The following is a 16640-nucleotide window of genomic DNA, read 5'->3' as shown; positions in this document are numbered from 1 at the left end:
GATAAAGATGAGAGAGAGAGAGAGAGAGAGAGAGAGGACACCTTTTGCTAGAACTTTACAAGCATATGTGTCTTGTCTTAGATCCAAGCAATAGATTGTAGTAGAAATGAATGAATATCAAGTCATTGAGGAGGCAAAAGTAAATGCTTTGAGGCGTAACTTGCAAGTCTGGAAGAAACTCAAGTTTTTGGAGAGTTCTATTCACATACATTGAGCTTAATGAGTCTTTTGATAGTATGTGTTACACTACACATACTACTTACAAGTTAATCAGAAGGGCCATCATTAAGAAATTCACACTCCTCCCAACACAATGGCCCCACTAGATTATTTTATTAACTATTTTCATGGGAGGGTCATCATTTGAAGTTTTGCACTCCAAACTCTGTTGGCTTGCCTTCTTAGTACCTCTTCTTTTTATGAGGTTGTTAGTCTCTCAATTGATTTTTATGTGCTTGATTAGGTTTGGTCTACACAAAATACAATCAAAGATGTAGTCTCTCTCTCTATTCCATTAATTTACACTTGAAACTATATGTATTTACTAAATGTGTTGACACAATCACAAAAAAACTTCATATATTGATTGAATTTGTTAGCATAAATACACACAAAACTATCTCTACTTCTCTTGCTCTCTCTCTCTCTCTCTCTCTCTCTCTCTCTCTCTCTCTCTCTCTCTCTCACACACACACACACACACACACACACACACACACACACACGCACACACACACGCACACACACGCACACACGCACACACACACACACACATGCATGCACGCACACCTCTTTACATAATGTAAATATCACCCACATATGCACATTCTCGCACAAAAATTATATTGCTATTCGATTCTCTCTTTATTTTCCTTGAATTTTTTCAAATAAAACTATAAAGCATATAACTATAATTTTGTGATAGTTTTTTTAAATAGAATTCACTTAGTTCTTTTATTGATCTTTTTTATTTTTCAACGTAAAACTATCTCGTTTATTTGGCAGAGAACTATGAGATTTTACCTTGTTATATATATAGCTTGTGAAGGTCTTTTCAACTTTTGACTCATTTTTGGGTAGGCCCTTTTGAAAATGAAGTTTTGTTCAATAGCGTGTGAAGGTCTGCTCAACTTTTGACTAATGTTTTGGGTAGGCGTTTTTGAAAATGGAGTTTTCATGTTCAATAGACTAACCAAGCAAAGAGATATGATTCATGCTGTTTGGGAAAAATTATATTCTTAACCATCCACCATTCCTATTGATACATCTCCCAACTGAAATTTTGGAAATATCTACAAGACTATTATTCCATTTTTATGTAGGACCAATGGTATCATGTGAGTATGCAATCTAATTATTGTGATTGCCCCGATTGGACAAGTGACTGCAAGCACTTATCTGGCATAAGATTGATAATGAGGCATCACTTTCCTGAGTTATACAACTTTCTTCCCATTATTGACAATGCACGCACCTTGGGAATGGTTTCTATGGATCACGAGATTTGTGAGACTTCTGCGCCCTTGTAATCAGATGGACATGAAAGAGGCCAACACAAGTGAAGACATTCATCTCTGCATTGAAGAATTTAGAAGAATTTTAATTCAAGTAGAGGAAGAATTGGACACAAAGGACTCTACAGAAAAAGAATTATGCTTGACACAGCTACAAACCTCAAAGGATTACCTTACAAATCTTATCAAGCCAAAGGAGATTGACATGCCTACAAGAGAGGGAGTGTTCGTCAAATTCAAGCACATGTGACGACAACTAGGCTTGGCCATGGAAGGCCAAGAGAGCCTTTCAATACCATTCCAACTCCACCAGCTATGCCTGCTCACCTAGGTGATCTCGCAGCGTTTGCTCAGACGATCGGACGATCTATTGCGGAAAACATGCGGGGTATGCCTGAGAGAGAACCTAGAAGCAAGGCAGTACAAGTGGCTAAGCTCACTCAAAACTTCAGTGGTAACGAGGATGTTAGGAAGCACATTGAAGTCTTTGAACACGTGTGTGATTCCTTGGAAGAGCACAATGAGCTGCATAAGTGTAAAGCTTTAGGATTAACCTTGAGTGGGAAGGCCGGAGATTGGTATCGAACCTTAAGGGTTGAAGAGCGCACTCACTACCCCACTCTCAAGAGATTGTTCTTGAAGGAATACATACGTGAGGGTGTGCTTTGGGGGGTAGCATCTCAACTCCAAAAAGCTGAACGTGAGGAAGGGGAGTCAGTGAGAGACTTTATAAGTCGATTGAAGCATCTAAATTCTCGCTGCACTCCCGATGAACGCTTCAATAACAACCAACTCCTCGATAGATTCATCCGAGGATTGCGCCACGAGGACATTTACAATGGCCTAGTCATTAGAGGTCTTACAACGTGGGAAGCAGTCACTGCCAATGCAATCCAGTTAGAAGACAACTTGATGATTGCAGGTAAAAAGGTGTCTTCGGAAACAAAATCCGTTAGTTCGCAAGTATCTGGGCACGAGCCAATGACGGTGAAACCTATTGCCAAGGAGCCCAAGATATCTGAAATGTCTGTGACCGACCTTACTAAGGCTCTCCAAGAATACTTTAGGGGTAATCGAGCTCCTCAGAATAGCCATATGTACCCAAGAAGAGAGCAACAATGGTGTTCGGTGTGCTTAGGACCACATAGCACGAGTGAATGTCCCACATTCAGAGTCAAGTTCAATGGGAATTGCAATGCATGTGGTAAGTATGGCCATCAATCTAAAGATTGCCTAACACTTAAGCGAATGTTGGCAAATCAGGCACCACTAGCTTGGTCAAACACACCTCAAGTACCCGCGCTAATGCCTGCACAACCTATCGAGCAACCGTCACAGCACATAGTTCCAAGGAATCCGAATGTAGTCCAGTCTGTGCCGTTACCACCGCCAGTGCTAGGACCACAACCTCCACATCCAAGGATTACCCCAATAAACCAGATGGGTTGTGAGTCACATAGTGCATGTGGGGATTATGAAGAGGAGATAGATCCTACTGCTCCAAACGGGGTTGATACGTTTGAAATGATTCCCCAGTACTACATGGAGGATCATTTCGGGCAAGTTAAGCCTGTATATCAAGCGGCTGCTCTCGCCACAAGAGGGCAAAACCTTAATACCATGGCAAGGAGACCACCTCTTCAATGCTACGAGTGTGGTGGACCGCATCGTGTAGCGGAGTGCCCTAATAGGCTACAGAAGATCGCTACTCAGATGCAACCAAATCAAGGGAGTACATCGGGAATGCCGGTACTTACATGTAATCGTTGTGGCATAGATCATTTGATCGCTCAATGTCCACATAATCCTAATGCACCCAAGATTACTCCATTGAATTTGGTTGAGGTCACCAACCAAGCACGAGGAACCACACCAGTTGTACCTGCGAATGTAGTTACACGGTCAATGCTTCAAAATCAAAACTACATTCTTGAAGAGAGGGATACTGCATCAATCGCTCAGGCAAAGAAAAAGAAAACACGGCGAAAGAGATCGCTTAATGCCACGAGCTCCAAGCCCAGTTCAAAGACTAACATAGGGACGGGAGACGACCCCGTGTATATGAATGATCCTGAAGATGATTCCGATTCAATAGAAACCATGGGGACCAAAGCCACTACCTTAAGGGAGGAACCCACTCGGGAGCTCAATGACGGAGAATCAAGCGAGTACATAAATAAGGGGAAACAGAAGGAAACTTCCTCGGCCCCACAACCAAGTCAGTTAATGCCCTCTCGTCCACCCAACCTGACTGAGACTCCCCAAGACAAGCCACGTGGGCCAAAAACCCTCAAGAAAAAGATTGGAACTTACCCAAACCCAGTTGAGGAGATTGAACAAGTGCAACACTTAAGGGGTTTGGTGGAAGAAACACAAAGAGAATTGGAGCCAAACCCTAGAAAAATCAACATTCCAGACACAGTGTTTCCTACGCAAGTTCAGCCTCACAGGAACCATAAACCGTTAGCTATACCTAGTATCATTCGGAAAGAAAGTGAGGATAGGACATCAGGAAGTGGGCAAACACCCTTTTTGCTTGAAAGAATGTTTAGTGAGGGAATGCCTAACCCCATTGAAGAGGAAGTGATTCCATCTTCACCAATTCCTAGTCAAGGAGCGATATCTCGAAAAGTACCATTGAATGTGTCCAAGCTAATGGATTTCATGTCCTCTGAAATCAGAACCACGATCATATCCAAATTATACGGAGATCCTGAGCTATTCTTAGCTCTTCGGGCATTTCTCAATGGAGAACTAAAGGCGGGGCTACCACAATTTGCAAATATGGATAGACCCGACACGCTTCAAGATGAAGGGGAGCATTGGGATCTACAACCCAACTTTGATGAAGATTCGGTCGTAAAAATACCTGTGAACAAGTTGGGACAGTACTTTGAAGGTGACGAATCTAATGCCACCCTCCCCATTACTACCAAGGGATTAACTCTAAAGGGAATCCTTGATGGTGGTGCTGGAGTGAGCATTGTGACTAAAAACTGTTGGGAATCTATGGGAAGGCCTCACCTCGAAGTCACAAACATAGTGGTTAAGATGGCAAACGGAACTATTGCTAAACCTATTGGAATGTTAAGGGACCTTAAGATCAAGGTCCTGGGATACAAGGTAAAACATACCTTCATTGTAATGGATTTCTCCAAGCATCCTATGTCATATCAAATGATCTTAGGACGTCCTTTCATGAGGGAAGCACAAATGGTGCATGACTGGTCGAAAAACCATGTCTATCTACAATTCCAGGACTCTGTCATTCGAGTTGATCTTGAGAATGGTCGTGCGCATCCATTAGGAAGCAAGGTTATCATTGATAATCGATCGGATACCACTGTTCACTCTGCCCCATTAAGGTATTGCTATACATGCAAAAAAGAGACTGATGATGGAAAAGATTCTCCTTATATGGATGTTCTACCAGGTATGACTGAGTCGGATAACGTGGATTGGGTACACCTAGCGGCAACCATAGACACATGGGGGAATAGAGGCACAAGCTGGGTAACACCTGAGGGGCAGGATATGCCACCGTTAGTGCCAATAAACATGATAGGTGTTATGCACTTGACTCCTGATGGCGAGAAAGTGGCAAACTCCACTGACACTGAAAGTAGCGAAGACTCTGACCAATGCAACTCTGAGTCTGAATCTCAAGAAGAAACTGACCCTGAGCCTGATGGGGGGAAAGAATCAAATATTCACCCAAAGGTGGAAGCAAGGTGCTCAAGGCCTAGGACAGTGACCTCCTGCAGTTCATCCGAAAGTGAAGATCGACCAAGTGAGTCCGAATCTGATAAAAACAAAAATCAAAAACTTGGTAAGAAGAAAACGAGACATAAGCGCCAACGCTATCGAGCTAATGTACGCACTGCAATAAACAAGGAAAGATCCACTGCAGAATGGCTTAGTTATGTAGGAGCCATTGATGCTCATCGAAAGATAGCTAATAATTGGGGACAATATCTCCAAAGTGTCATGTGGTGTATTCCGCAACCTCATGACGTTGCCCAATTAGAAATCGAAGAGAAGCCGAAACTAAGTCGTACTGCAAGAAGGCGGCAAAACCAAGAGTTGGCTCAGCAACAAAAGGAAGCGGAATTGAAAGAAAAAAGCCTGGCACAACAAGAACCAGTAGACTTACACCCCGCACCCGAGCATTTCAAATCATTCACCACAGGGGAACGTAAAGTAGTCTACACAAAAGCCCAACGAACGCCTACCAATGGGAGTAGCGGTGTCTACGATGGCCCTGCGGTAGTCAAGGAGATAGACTTAGCAGATCCGGGTGAGGAGTCTAAACCAGTTTTTATTACTCAAGACCTCACCAAGGCGGAAGAAGCTGCACTTACGAAGCTTCTTAAAGAATTCAAGGACATATTTGCTTGGACATATCATGATATGAAGGGTGTTCCACCCTCGGTGGTGCAACACACGATTCCAATGATTAGCACTGCTAAACCAGTCCAGCAACGTCCCTACCCAATGAATCCTAAGTACGCAAAGATTGTACAAGAGGAAATTGAAAAGCTGGTAAAATGTGGATTCATATACCCAATTGAGCACTCAGAATGGGTTTCTCCGATAGTCATCGTGCCAAAGAAGAATGGGAAACTCAGAGTGTGCGTTGATCTCAAAAAGGTTAATGCAGCCACCAGAAGGGATCATTACCCCTTGCCATATTCTGAACATGTGCTTGAAAGAGTGGCAGGCAAGGAGGCATATAGCTTTTTAGATGGGTACTCGGGTTACAATCAGATCACAATTGCAGTCGAGGACCAAGCTAAAACAGCATTTATCACAGAGTTTGGAGTGTTTGCCTTTCGCGTCATGGCTTTTGGCTTGACCAATGCACCTGCAACATTCCAACGATTGATAAACACGGCCTTTAAGGAATATCTAAGGGACTTCTGTGAAGCTTTCTTAGATGATCTTTGTGTGCATTCCTCTTGGGACGAGCACTTGATGTGTTTACGAAAAATATTTGAAAGGTGTAGATTATATCGCATCTCCTTGAATCCTTTCAAATGCCAATTCTGGGTTAAACACGGAGTTATCTTAGGGCATATAGTGTCCAAAAATGGGATTTCCACTGACGAGAGTAAAATCAAGGTCATTCTGGAATTACCCCCACCCACCAACTACAAGGGAGTCCAACGCTTTATGGGCCACGTTGGTTATTATCGAAGATTTATTCTATTCTTCGCCGAGATAGCTCGACCATTGTATAAGCTTCTCATCGAGTTTATTTGGACCGAAGAATGTGATCGTGCCTATGAGCTATTAAAGAAGGCCTTGGTGAGTGCTCCAATCTTGAGAATGCCTAACTGGGATTTACTCTTCCATGTGCATATTGATGCATCAAACTTTGCTATTGGGTGTGTGTTAACTCAACCTGGAGAACACAAGCTAGACTACCCCATTAGCTTTGCCAGTCGCCAGTTGAACGATGCTGAGATGAACTACACCACTACGGAGCGAGAAGGGTTGGCAATGATATATGCAGTAAGGAAATTTCGTTATTACCTCCTTGCCACCAAGTTTGTTTTCTATGTGGATCATCAAGCATTGTTGTATCTGGTAAACAAACCATGCTCCACAGGAAGAATCACACGATGGCTATTGATTCTTCTTGAGTTTGATTTCACTGTTGTTGTGAGACCTGGCAAAAAACATGTTATGGCTGATCATTTGTCTCGCATACCTAATGGTGAGGCTCCTACAGGGGTTGATGATGACTTACCGGACACTTCCCTGTTCATGGTGGAGACAATGCCTGAATGGAGTGAGAAGATTGTTAACTTTTTGGTTAATGGCTTTCCACCCAAGGAGCTTCGTAAAGATCTAGCTCGAAAGCTAATCAAAGAATGCAAACCCTATTGCCTGATAGCCGGGACTCTTTATAAAAAAGGAAAGGATGACGTTCTTAGGCGTTGTGCCCGAGAGGATGAGTATCTATACATTTTGCAAGAGGCACATATGGGCGTAGCCGGTGGTCACTTCTCAGGAGACTTAACTGCGCGAAAGGTCTTACAATCAGGGTATTGGTGGCCCACTATGTTCCAAGATGCATCACTCTTTGTGAAGGGTTGCGATGAATGCCAACGATACAAGAAACCCCAGAGGAAAGATCAGATGCCCCTACATCCAATCAAAGTAAACCAACCATTTGAAAAGTGGGGTTTAGACTTTGTAGGTCCGATTAGCCCAGCGGCCCGAAACACACAATCTCGCTATATTATTGTGGCCACTGACTATATGACCAAATGGGCTGAAGCGAAAGCGACACGTAAGACAGATGCAAGGACAACAGCCAAGTTCCTCTTTGAAAATATAATCACACGATTTGGTTGTCCTTTTGAACTTGTGAGCGACAATGGTACGCATTTTATAAATGAAGTGATTAAGGAGCTCACAACAAATTTCATGATATCCCATCATAAATCTACTCCTTACTATCCGCAAGCGAATGGCCAAGCCGAGAGTACCAACAAGACTTTAATCTCTATTTTGACAAAGACAGTTGAAGCTCATCGCACGGATTGGGATCTAAAGCTTACGACAGCTTTATGGGCCTATCGTACTGCGTACAAAGTGGCTATTAATTGCACACCATTCAAAATGGTATATGGCCAAGAAGCAGTCATGCCGTGGGAATTTGTCATTCCTAGTCTTCGTGTTGCTACTCAAGAGGGTTGGGATGGTAATCCCTTAGCAGAGCGTCTGTATATCCTTGAGCGGCTAAATGAAGAAAGACAATTGGCTGTATACAATGCCCTTGTGGAGAAGGATAGAAGGAAAAAATGGTTTGATCGCCATCTAAAGGACAAGGACATCAAGGTTGGGGATAAAGTCCTGATGTATGGAGTGCGAAACGAAAAGAAGAAGCTCAAATATGCCGGTAAGGGACCATATAGAGTATGTGAAATTACCCCGCAAGGTACCATCAGAGTGGAGACTCTCGATGGAGTTGAAACCATTGGATTCCTTAATGGGAGTAAATTCAAAAGATACTATGACCCCCTGAGCCAGGAGGAGTTACACGCAATCCATCAAAAGAAGGCAGCTAAAGAACAGGCTGAGCTTAAAAAGATACAAGCAAGAGTCGAAGCCAAAGAACGTCAACAGCGTGCTAGGAGACAACGAGAAGCCAACTTGGGAATTACGCAAGTATTTTTCGAGGAAGCAGAGGAGGATGCATTGGAATCTGACCCACCTCTAAGATACCCAATTGAGTTACAGAGTCCTTACGGGGAGGTGCTGTATAATGCATTATTGGATACAGGAGCTCAACACAATTTGCTATCATATGGCGTGTGGTGTCAACTGGGAAAACCACCCTTATCCAAGGGTTCTATCCAAGTTCAAGGAATCAACAAGAAGAAAACCCCTGTCTCAGGAATTCTGTACACTCCGGTTGCTTATGACAAGGGAACCATAATTCAAAGCTTTTTGGTTATGCCTGCTGGTACCATGGAAGGGACTGTGATCTTAGGGCGCAAATGGATGATGGCCACCAAGTGCAATATCGATTGGGCAACCAGACAAGTCACAACGCAAGAACCAACACTAGGTCTGACCACTCAAAATCCCGCACCTAAGTCATCCACTCAAATATTAGATAATGGAAAATCACAAAGCCCAGTGGCAAAACCATCTTCGATTGTAGGCCACCCCTCTAACGCTTCAACGCCAAGAGTGGAAACAGGCAAGGTGGTCCCTAAAGCTTCGCTTACTATGCCAAGGAGTGCATACAAGTGGGTCCCAAAGGCTTCATTAATAGCTACTTCCCCTGCTCAATCTCGTTCAGCCACCAAGAAGCCTCGTAAAAGGAAAGCAGCTACCCATCCGAGAAAGGGCAATGTAACATCGCGATGGATCCCTAAAAATTTATTAGTAGCCCAAGGGTACTACGAGGGGAATGACCAGATTTGGGTCCCTAAACATAAGCTGAATCCCTCTACATCACCTGTGAAACCTTGCAAACCAATTGTTGCCACCCCAACGACAATTCAAGATCGTGGTAAGGGAAAGGTAATAGAGTGCTCCGCACCACTTCTTCCAGAGTTAGTTTGGATTCCCAAACGATATCGATCATTACCACCTAGCTCAGGAAGGGGGGAGCCACATGAAGCTTCTAGCTCCTCATGCCAGGCACACACTCATATAGAAGTTTCTACATGCTCTACACCTACTCTTGTCAACACCCAACAAAAAATCGATGAGTCTACGTCTCCCCTTGTAATAGTATCATCGGAAACCATTTCCTCCATTCGTCAATGGGAGCGTACACTACCATCTCTACAATTGGATGTGGCCACAAGGGTCATAAAAAGCTATCTGCCCACATCACAACCTATGACCCGCTGGACAAATTGGTTCCAAGAGGCTGCAACATCATTGCAAATAATATGATCTACCTAAGGAAAGGGGGAGCATGTACTCACGCTCGACATTCTAATGCTTCCTCCTTAACCTTCTCCCCTGACCATGTAATTGCCAAATTCAAGGGGATGTATATATATAGCTTCATACATTTTATTTTATTTTATTTAAAAAAAAACAAAGAAAAGAAAAACAAAAAATAGTAAAAAGAGCAAGAGCACAAAAACAAGCGAAATATCCGTATACAATCAAGAACTAGATTGACCTGTCATAAACCTACTGATGCTATATCTGTGTTGCAGATATGGCAGATGCCCGATCATCATACACTTCACCCACTCCTACCTTTGGTGAGAGGTATCATCTATACCTTTCTCAGATATTCCACATGTGCTATCCTGTAATTGAAACTGAATGGGATCATATAGATGTACTAGCCAGAGAAGAAAATGTTGAGGAATTAGAATGGCTAATTCGCCTATTGACCATGACTGACCCCTACTCCGTAGAGGACATATCCCCGATAGCCCAATGCTTTCCTTTTCACCAAGATGACTATCCTCGCATGGTTACATTCTTGATGAGTCTATGTGGATGGGAAAATGAAAAGGAAATATCTGACAATGATGAATGGACGGATGAAACTCATGGCACTACTGAGGTTGACTTTATTTGTTTGGATGATGCGGATAGAGGCTTAGCCTTAGGGCTAGAGCCAGGACTCTACAACATCCTCTTACCGTATCCTCAGTAGTAGTGTGGTGACTGGTAGGTAGGTTAGCGTTTCCAAGTTTTTTCTAGTTCAGATTCCTTAAACAAGTCTTGAAATTTTCACACTGATGTACCTCTCGAGGTATAGTGCTTGTTAGTTGATTGTCCAGGTTAAAAACTTTGAGGTGGGTTCGCTTCCAAGTCCAGAGACTGCCGCAACGTTCATCAAAATATATCTACATCAAATTGCAAGCTGTCTCGTCAAATCAAGGAGATCTCCAATTACAGGTGTAATTCTTCCATACCCACTCTCTTTCGTTTTTAGTGCTCAATCAATTGCATAAACTATAATGCATGACCACATGGAAATTGTCAATGTACTACTTAGTTTTTGAAGTTACTTGCATGCTAGTGTAAATCATTAATGAGCTTAACTTTATTGGAAATATTCCTAGGCAGCATGACGTCTTTAGTTAACCTTGGAATACGATTGTCTTAGGTCTAGGGTAAAACCATCTTAATGTTTGACACCTGGCCATGTGTGTGTTGACCTCTAGGACATAGCTATTACCCCTTTGTCGAAAAGATGCAAGACAAAATATAGTTCAGGAGCGAGGATCAAAAGAAATAGATTAAAAAAAAAAAACAAGCCTACAATAAATGGCAATACAAGTCTATGATGTGCTTCAATGTTGGCCTATCGCCTTATTGACACTTGGTAGGCGAGGAGTATTCTACTCCAAACCGATGCCTTGGTTGGTAGGGGGTAGCCTTGCCTAAAGTGAGCTAATAGATTCCTGGATAATGCCTTGTATTAAACATGGTACCAGGATCGATGTTAGTTTTGCCTTAGGAAGGTCGCCATTGTGTAAAAATTGTCACGTGCATTTTTTTTTTAAAAAAAAAGGCAAAAGGCTCCTGTAACTCTAATGTTTCTTGTGTCCCTAGACTCGTGGTATTAACTTGTTCTTAGAGTAGACACAGTATGGTCATGTGTTTATTTATTAAGCTTGGTTATTTTTCTTGACTTAGGCCAGTTATAAACCTTGATTAACCTTTGACACCTTACTTACTCTTGATTTACTTTCAATAATTTTAAACTCCTGTTAATTTGCTACACTAGCTCATTCATGTGACCCTTAAACTAAGTTCTCATAACAACATCCATTGTGGTCTAACATGCTTGAATTTATACACTTTATATCTTTTGAATTCCAGCATACTTTCACTCTACTTCCCTGTTTTGCAGACGGTCAACAACAACAACCCTCTCGAGCTTACCATACCATAGCTTCCGAGGACGGAATCTACATCAGGAAGGGGGGCATGTTAACCCATGGCGGACATTGAGACGTATTATGTTTTACGTCATTAATTTAAATATTCTGAGTCATGGGCCGGGCTTGTCGGCACCATATGTTAAGGATAAAGGGATTGGGTGATCGCCGATGAGAGGCGCACCTTGAATATCAGTAGGGTTAGGGTTAGGATCGGCCGGCCATGTATGGGCGCCCAAGTGTGAACGGCCAAGTCACCTATAAGAGTCAAATGTAACCCTAAAATCCTCATTCTCATGTGTTGTGAATACAAGAGTGCTCTTGCCTTATCTCTTTGGTTTCCTTCTCCTGCGTGTGTGTGAGAGAGAGAGAGAGAGAGTGAGAGAGCGATCGAGCACTGTGTAGCGGCACGGCGGCGGAGAGGCGGTAGAGCGGCGACGGCGGCTCCTTCTTCACGGCTGCGACGCGGGAATCCTTCAAGGCAGCGGTTGAGCGATGAGTGACACACCCTTTGGCATTCTGTTTGAGCTTCCTTCCCTGGTTGTATGCTTGCAGCCATTCGTGGCTCGCATACGGTGTCTGGCAAGTCCCCAGCTACGACCTGTGCGGCAAAAGCGCACAGGTGTGTCAAACACTTCAGGGTCCATACCGGCCCAAACTGGAGAAATCTAGGGAGGGTAAACAGATTTTGGAATACAACGTGCTACATGAGGTCAAGTTAGGACCATGAAGGCACATATGCATACCAAGGGGAACTTGAAAGATGGAAACAGCCAGGAGTGCAGGTGGCAATGTACTTATGGTTGGATGATGGCAGCAAGGTGGCAATCGTTCTCATCGGAGTCAGATGGGGAGACTTGGGCCAGTGAAGTTAAAGATGAAAACTGCATGTGCACAAGGTGGCAATTGTGCTATGCATGGGTGAATGCTTAGTGGCAGAGTGTTCATTGGATTCCAAGACAACACTTGGTTTTTATTGGTAGCATCTATACTTAGTCGTTCAAAGGGCAAACAGGATGCATAACAGGTACTCAAAGGCTCAAAGACAAATCAAACAGGTGACTTGAGATAAGCCTACTAAGCTACTTGTGTCCTCAAGCTTCAACATCCGAGCAACTAGGCTCATGCAGTATGAGCAAACAAACATTTGAGCATCAAGGCTCACAGTTACAAGGGTGCAACTTCCAAAGGTGAGAGATTATGTAAAGGCCAACATGGTGTCATGAAGGCTAGAGCAAACTCAAGCTCAAGGATCGGCATCCAATCGATGACAACTGAATGCTGACAAAAGCTTTTTGACTGCCAGTTCTCTCTATTGCATGCATTCTTTCTCTATTGCAATGACCTATGATTGTGTGATAGCAACTCTGGATGTCCACTCCAAGGCCAACATCAAGTGCTCGAACACACTACCTAGAAGCAATCAAAGAAGGCCATGTTTTGTTAGTCATCTATTTGTTGTAAGTTTCGGCAATGATGTAGGGATTGTCTCAATAAGTTTTAGAAGTAGGCATATTGACCAAGAGGAATGTGTCCGTGATGCATCTGACTTCTATTTTGCCATATTGTCCAAAGTGCCCAGAAAGTAGTCCACGTGAAGAATACCCTTAAGGTGGTATATTGTTGCAGAATTCGAGTGAAAAGCCAGAATGTCTTCCCAAATTGAGCTCTTGAGAATCGCATCTGAAGATGCCCTGGTAGTTTGTCTAGAAGGGTACGAGAGAAATCACAATACCATAGCAAATGGGGCATTGTCTCATCGTGTAGCATGCAGTAGTGACATCTTGCCACCACAACGATGTGCCTCTTTTCCAAGAATACACCGATAGGTAGAATTTCCACAAGGCATCTCTAAAGGAACAATCTTTCTTTCAGTGGCAATCCATTTTTCCATATTCTCCTTAAACAACCACCCCACCATGTGTCTACTTTGTGCATTGTCCAAAGTGCATCAGGAGGATCAATCAGTTTGACATAGATTTTGATGTAGATCCTTTTAGCTATTAGTTCATGATGTAACCATGTAGCTTGTGGTGGAGTGACCTGCCAGTCCTTCAAACGCTCCTCGTGATTCAACGGAGGCAATACTTGAAAGGGCTATAAGAGGGTGTGTATGAGATGCCATAGAGGCTTGTAGTACACGCCTAACCCATAACTCCAACATGCTCTTGGGAAGGAGATAACATAGCCTTCATCATTAACCACATTTTCAATGAAACATACACCCTATTGTGACAAGAAGAAAGCTTTATGTGGCTCAAGAAGGCTCGAGGGAGCACGAAATAGCCTACTCCAATGTATGCTTTCTAGCCACATGGTGTTTCCAACCCCGGGTGGTCTTCCATGCCATTCTAGTTTCTATGTTAGTAATTTCTAGTCCATGGGTGCATCAGCTTGCTCACCCCCCCTTCCCTTTACTTTTATTATATTTTTTAATTTCTTTTTTTATCTCTTATGCTAATGAAAAGAAAATTTAAAAATAGGTAAAAATACATGTCACATTTATGAAAAAGAGTAGAAAAATAGAAGAAATGTTTATCTTTAAATTTGTAATTTTTTCATTTTCCTAATGTATTTTGAGATTTTTAAAATTGTTTTTCTAAAATTTTGCACTAAAAAGTTAAAAAATAAACCTTAAAAATTAAACAAACATTGTTAAAAACTTTAAAAAATTTATAAAAAATAATCTAAAAATATCCAAAAGGTTTTCCTTTAGTTTTGGGATTTTTAAATTTACTCTATATCTATATTTAATGTGTTTAAAAAAAGACATTAAATATGAAGTATAAAATACCAAAATTCTTAAAGAGTGGAAAAATTTTTAAAATGAAAAAGTAACTACGAAAAGTTATTGTTGGTTCTATATATATACATACTTATTTATTTATATTAAGACTTATTCTAAATGGAATTATTCTATATTTTTAGTCAAAATTCACAAAAGAGTTAAAATTTAGTCTTTGTGTAAAAAAATATTTAATCTCAATAAGCTAAGAATAGAGAAAAAAACTATAATAAAATTACTTAGTATTTAAAAAGATTTTCAAGACTTTTTAAGATTTTTTATATTCTCTTTTAGTTTCTTAAATATGTTTTTGGGACCTTAGAATTGAATATAAAAATTAAATAATTATTTTAATAAATGAATAAACATCCAAATAAATAACCAATGAATGCTAGAAAATATGTAAATGCTAGAGGGACAAAGAGAGGTGGAGGAGAGGGACATAAATGAGGGGGTAAAGCTGGGGAGGGATGGAGATGTTGAGCGAGTGGATGGGGGAGTAGGAAAATAGAGAGTGAGAGTGAAGAATCAGAGGGGGGAGAGGTGGGAGAGAGAGGGGAGAGAGGGGAGAGAGAGGGGAGAGGTGGGAGAGAGAGGGGAGAGAGGGAAAACGGGTAGAAAGGAGGGGGAGGAGGTGAGGAGAAGAACAACCACCATAGAGGGGAGGAGCAAGCAGGAAGGGGGAGGAGGTGGGTGATTGGCCAAAGAAAAGAGGTTGGGTGATGGATATTGAGGGAGAAATTAGGATAGAGAAAGAGAGGAGGGAGAGAGAGGGAACATGATAGAGCATGAGAGTGAGATGGAGGAAAAAGCGCGGGAGGGAGGGGTGGTTGAAAGGGGGGACAGAGTGATGAATGAGAGAGGGGAGAAAGAAAGGGGAGAGAGAGAGAGATAGAGAGAGACAGAGAGAGAGAGAGACAGAGAGAGAGAGAGAGAGAGAGAGAGAGAGAGAGAGAGAGAGAGAGAGAGAGAGAGAGAGAGAGAGAGAGAGAGAGAGAGAGAGAGAGAGAAGGTAGGGTGTGAGAGAGGGCAGACAAGGAGAGAAATGGTAGAGAGAGAGAGAGAGAGAGAGAGAGAGAGAGAGAGAGAGAGAGAGAGAGAGAGAGAGAGAGTAGGGAGGAGAGAGGGATTTGATGAGAGACGGAGGGAGTGAGTGGGAGGGAAGGAAAGGGAGAGTAAGGAGTGAAGGATGATGGGGGGGAGGGAGATGAGGGAGAGATAGGGGGATGAGAGAGAGAGAGAGAGAGAGAGAGAGAGAGAGAGAGAGAGAGAGAGAAGGGGTAGAGTAAGGTGTGAAGGATGAGGGGGGAGAGGGGCGGGGAGAGAGAGAGGGAGAGATGGAGAGATAGTGTGAAGGAGAGGGGAAAGGAGGGAGGATAGAGGAGGACAGATGTGGAGAGGAGGGGGAGAGGTGAGGAGGAGAAGACCCATCAGTGGATGACCCCGCTGGAGGAAATGGGGGGAGCAGGGAGGAGGGGGGAGGAGGTGGGTGGTTGGGGAAAAAAAAGGAAGCTCCCTTGAAGCTCGCTCCACCAAGCTCGCTTGAGATCCATCCCTAAATTCCAATGCTGAGAAGAACATCGCATCCAATGATATGAATGGTGTAGTAAAGCCTAGTGGAATGGGTCTGGGTACGGGCATCATACAAGGTACATGGGGAGGGTTCATGTAAAGTTTTGTAGGGGTTGTGGGTGTAGCTCGTGGTGCTTGTTAAGGTACAAATGATGGTATGGCTTCATTAGAGTGTAAGTGATCATAGTTCAAATGTGACGGGTGGATACTAGCCAATGGCATATATGATGGTATGGCTTCATTAGAGTGTAAGTGATCATAGTTCAAATGTGACGGGTGGATACTAGCCAATGGCATATATGCTTAAACCTTGGGTGGTGGCTATTGGTGTTGTCAGTGGACTAATACACTATGCCAACTGGATCAGGCATGAATGTGGCGAGCTCG

The sequence above is a fragment of the Cibotium barometz genome, chromosome 40 (assembly GCF_041138505.1).
Source record: "Cibotium barometz isolate CiBa-2024 chromosome 40, ASM4113850v1, whole genome shotgun sequence".
In the NCBI taxonomy this organism is placed as follows: domain Eukaryota; kingdom Viridiplantae; phylum Streptophyta; class Polypodiopsida; order Cyatheales; family Cibotiaceae; genus Cibotium; species Cibotium barometz.
This window is presented reverse-complemented; position numbering follows the sequence as displayed.